We start from the raw sequence: 5,020 nt of genomic DNA on the forward strand, positions 1-5,020 counted from the left end.
TCATTGACGTGAACGGGACAAGGCTGTAATAACCTGCAGGTAGCGCCCGGCCCCTTCATACAGCTGATTGGTGGGGATGTCGAGAGTCAGACCCCCACTGATCTGATACTGATGGCCTATTCTGAAGAAAGATAATGAATATTCTGAACCCAGAAATCCATTTAATAATGGTAATTATTCTTATTATTAATCATTCATTTTCAGATCATTATGTATTGATGAATGCCTCATCTTAACTCATTCCTTTTTACAGACACAGGGGAAGAGTTATCAAGACTCGCACTTTCTGCGCCGGTCTTGATATCTCCTGTGTTGCTCCTGCAGTCCATGTGCCTTACCAAAAATCTACGACATCTCCGAGCGTCCGTACATTTCTGGCTTCAAATGTACCAGAAAACTGTCATAAATAAAGATAAATTATTCATGGGTGGCTGACCATGCCCCTGTGACAAAAAAACAAAACAAAACAGCAATTCTGGCGTTGAGATGTTTTTTTTGTTTTTTTTATGGTTTTCTCTTAACAGCAATACTTCTGTATTATTGCAAATAGTTATTTTAATGCTTTTTTCTACAGAGTGTATGAGGTGCCCCTACAGCAGCAGATGTTTATCTGCAGCTGGATGGAGGCAGAACATCTTGTCCTCATTCAGCTAAACACCTTGTTTGACTCAATACTATGCTATGCCAGCAATAGCCACAGCCTGAGCACCTACAGTGCGGGTTTATAGTATAAGCCGTGTAGTCACTCTTCTCTCCTTTCTGGCAGATGCTGGCTGAGGAGGAGTATGGCGTCGGAGTGGACTGGTATTCATTTGGAGTTATCTTAAATGAAATTATCACCAGTCAGTGCACTTACCATCCTGCACTGTTTGCACGCTCCGGCGCTAAAGACATCATTAAAAAGGTCAGTATGTTCCTACATGACACTACTGTACTGTATACAATGTTACATGACAACCTGTGATAGGAGACATCTCCCCCTACAATACCTCATAGTGCACCATGATCTCCTTCACTAATACTCACCACTGTAGTGTTCAGGAGGGGTCGCCCCTCAGAGGTGCTGCTAGCAGGATAGCAATACACAACCAGCACTTCTGTAGTATACAAGGTGACAACACTGGTCTCCACCAGAGAGGATGCCGAGTAGGATGCTGGAGCCACAACTTCTCCAGCACAGACTCAGCAATAGCACAAATGTCTGCCAAGAGTTCCAAGGTTACATAGGAGCAGCAGGAAAATATTATTTCTATTCTCCCATGGTAACATTTTTGGGAATTACTGACCTAATGGATAATTGGAATGAGAGTTTCCCTTTAAAGTAAGAGCCTGGTACGTGTAGTCAGTGGCGTAGGGATCGCCATAGGAACCATAGCAGTGGCTATGGGGCCCTACGCCACTGGGGGCCCGTCCGGGCCGCCTTCTGTTGATTATTTTTATTTTATTTACATACACACCACACACAGGCAGCCAGGCCCGAGCCGCGGACCGCCCGCCCACTACACTAGACTAGTGTAGTGGGCGGGGCGCGGGCGGTCCGCGGCTCGGGCCTGGCTGGGGAGGAGTCAGGACTGGAGCAGGGCGCACGCAGGGCCGGGCCGACACAGTGGCTGGGGTCGGGGAGGCTCCAGCCAGGCCACTGAGTAACTCGGAAGATCCGATGGTATATTCTAACCCCCAGGCGTACCCATGGTGACAGGGACGCTTGCCTGGGGGTTAGAATATACCATCGGATCTGAGTTTTCACAAGCTCAGTGAGATCGTAAAAACTCAAATCCGATGGTATATTCTAACCCCCAGGCATTACCATGGTGACAGCGACGCTTGCCTGGGGGTTAGAATATACAAGGGCCACGCCGCTCACAGGAGTATATTTATAAACTAATCAGTAACTAACTACTTTAACTTTAATCATTGACATTGCTGATCTCTTTACTGGGATATCTTACTCTGTCTTAGCTCCGGTAACAGCAGGCAGTGCGGGAGGGCGGCGCTCACTCACTGACGTCACTCACCTGCGCCGCCTAGTGGGAGGAGCAGGCGCGTGACATCAGTGAGTGAGCGCTGCCCTCCCGCACTGCCTGCTGTTACCGGAGCTAAGGCAGAGTAAGATATCCCAGTAAAGAGATCAGCAATGTCAATGATTAAAGTTAAAGTTACTGATTAGTTTATAAATGTACTCATGTGAGCGTCGGAGAGGGGGATCTGTGGATGTTACTGTTTAGGGGAGGGGGATCTGTGGATGGCACTATTTAGGGGAGGGAGATCTGTGGATGGCACTGTTTAGGGGAGGGGGATCTGTGGATGGCACTATTTAGGGGAGGGGGATCTGTGGATGGCACTGTTTAGGGGAGGGGGATCTGTGGATGTTACTGTTTAGGGGAGGGGGATATGTGGATGGAACTATTTAGGGGAGGGAGATCTGTGGATGGCACTGTTTAGGGGAGGGGTATCTGTGGATGGCACTATTTAGGGGAGGGGGATCTGTGGATGGCACTGTTTAGGGGAGGGCGATCTGTGGATGGCACTGTTTAGGGGAGGGGGATCTGTGGATGTTACTGTTTAGGGGAGGGGGATATGTGGATGGAACTATTTAGGGGAGGGAGATCTGTGGATGGCACTGTTTAGGGGAGGGGGATCTGTGGATGGCACTATTTAGGGGAGGGGGATCTGTGGATGGCACTGTTTAGGGGAGGGGGATCTGTGGATGGCACTGTTTAGGGGAGGGGGGATCTGTGGATGGTACTATTTAGGGGAGGGGGATCTGTGGATGGTACTATTTAGGGGAGGGGGGATCTGTGGATGGCACTGTTTAGGGGAGGGGGGATCTGTGGATGGCACTATTTAGGGGAGGGGGATCTGTGGATGGTACTATTTAGGGGAGGGGGATCTGTGGATGGCACTGTTTAGGGGAGGGGGATCTGTGGATGGCACTATTTAGGGGAGGGGGATCTGTGGATGGCACTGTTTAGGGGAGGGGGATCTGTGGATGGCACTATTTAGGGGAGGGGGATCTGTTGATGGCACTGTTTAGGGGAGGGGGATCTGTGGATGGCACTGTTTAGTGGAGGGGGATCTGTGGATGGCACTATTTAGGGGAGGGGGATATGTGGATGGCACGGGGGGGGGGGCATCATTTTTTTTTGCTATGGGGCCCATGCATTTCTAGCTACGCCCCTGCGTGTAGTTAATGTACTGAGGACATGTCTACACACTTAGTCCACCCCTCTGAGTTTATGTAACAAGAAGCCACAGATTTCTAAAATCTCCCATTGCTGACACTACAGCCTGAGTCCAGTATTCAGACAGAATAAACATTAGGCAAAATTTATCAAAACTACTACAAGAGAAAAGTGGGAAGTCGCCCAGGGAAGCCAATCAGATTGCAGATTTCATTTCCCAGCTAGCCTCTGCAAATGTAAGAAGCCAATCAGATTGCAGATTTTGTTTCCCAGCTAGCCTCTGCAAATGTAAGATCTGGAGTCTGATTGGTCATTGTGTTCATTAGTCGTTATAGTCACTAAGTTATAATTACATTCCTCATTTTCAGCTCCTCCAGAGAGATCCTGCCAAGCGCTTAGGAGTCCACGGGAACATCCGAGGCCATCATTTCTTCCAGCATATTGACTGGGTCTCAGTGGAAGCCCTTCGGATGCCCCCACCACACATCCCTGTAGTAAGTAAATGAAGAGAAGCTCTTACCTGCTCTACACACACGTTATATACTGTATAGGATTCTCAATGTCAGGGGCTTGATATAGGGTGGCTACTGGCTTCACCTCAGAAAGCCGGACCTCACTCACCATGCCCCCAAACCGATAAACCACACCCGCATCGATAGTTGTTGAATGAGTAAGATGGCATGTAAGATGCTTTATACTCCTCCAGAAAGACTATATCTTATTATGGTGGAGGATAAGTACATAAGGTGATCATATTATATGTGAAAATACTACCACCAGAAGATTCATATCAGGTCTGTGACCGCTTGTGATGATCATATCCTCATTTTCATCTATTTATTTGCTTTTAGCCATCTACACCTCAACGCTGTGCCAGGCGATTCAACCTGGACACAATGAAGGCAGCAGCGGCCAAGAAGGGACCTTTACCATCTAAACATCAGGCCATTTTCAGAGGGTTTTCATTTGTCACCCGGTAAACCCTCCACCCGCTCTAATGTCATCAGAGCAATATGTCCTCCTGAGCTCCTGGAGACGGACAGAAGAACAGACCCAGGTATATAGCTGGAAATAAGTGGTGTTCCTATACAGCTGTATGAATTTCCTAATTATTCAAGATTTAAGGTGCTCCAAATGTGTAGCTTCAGTTTTCTGACCATTAGGCTTCATGTACAGGACCGAATGTGTTTTGCGGTCCACAAAACATGGATATCAGCCATGTGCATCAGGCATTTTCCCGTTCCGTATGTCCCGCCATATTGTAAAAATTACTATTCTTATCCACAAATCGGAGAAGAATAGGATATGTTCTATTGTATTTTTTGCAGGGTTACATACGGCTGCATGGATGCGGACAGACGTATGACATCCATGTGCTGTCTGCATTTTTTGTGGCCCCATAAGGATTGGATCTGCCTGTGATCTGCAAAAAATACATTCAGATGTGGACCAAAAATATAATCATGTGTTCTGGTGCCTTAAATGGTTGTGTAAAATCCCTCATCTTCACATGAGCACTCAGTCTTTATATATTATACCACATCTTGTGGTATCTGTATTGATTCATCCTGTCATATATCCTACAGTGTGAAGACCATGAAGAACTATCACAACAGGACCTGCGATTGGCACTGGGCTGAAGAAAAATAACATCTAGAAGACACTTGATGAGAAAGGACACTGGTCCTGGATCTCACAGATCAACGCTGGATGACTGTGAGTAAGTATACGGGCATTTGATCCAAGGACTATATCCCCACTGCCATATTTGCAGTCAGGAAGGAGTGTTTTTCCCCTTAGATCAGGACAGATTGGCAAATGTCATAAAGGGGTTTTTT

At 47.2% G+C, this 5,020-nt stretch overlaps 1 long non-coding RNA gene across 1 annotated transcript; it reads left to right on the forward strand.

Annotated features, from left to right (window-relative positions):
• Positions 1–871: 871 nt before the first annotated feature.
• Positions 872–4,198, forward strand: LOC120977477. Its single transcript, XR_005773906.1, has 3 exons — positions 872–904; positions 3,551–3,676; positions 4,034–4,198. It is a non-coding gene; the product is annotated as an uncharacterized LOC120977477 (long non-coding RNA).
• The last annotated feature ends 822 nt before the right edge of the window (positions 4,199–5,020 follow it).

The sequence above is a fragment of the Bufo bufo genome, chromosome 8 (assembly GCF_905171765.1).
Source record: "Bufo bufo chromosome 8, aBufBuf1.1, whole genome shotgun sequence".
NCBI classification, from domain to species: domain Eukaryota; kingdom Metazoa; phylum Chordata; class Amphibia; order Anura; family Bufonidae; genus Bufo; species Bufo bufo.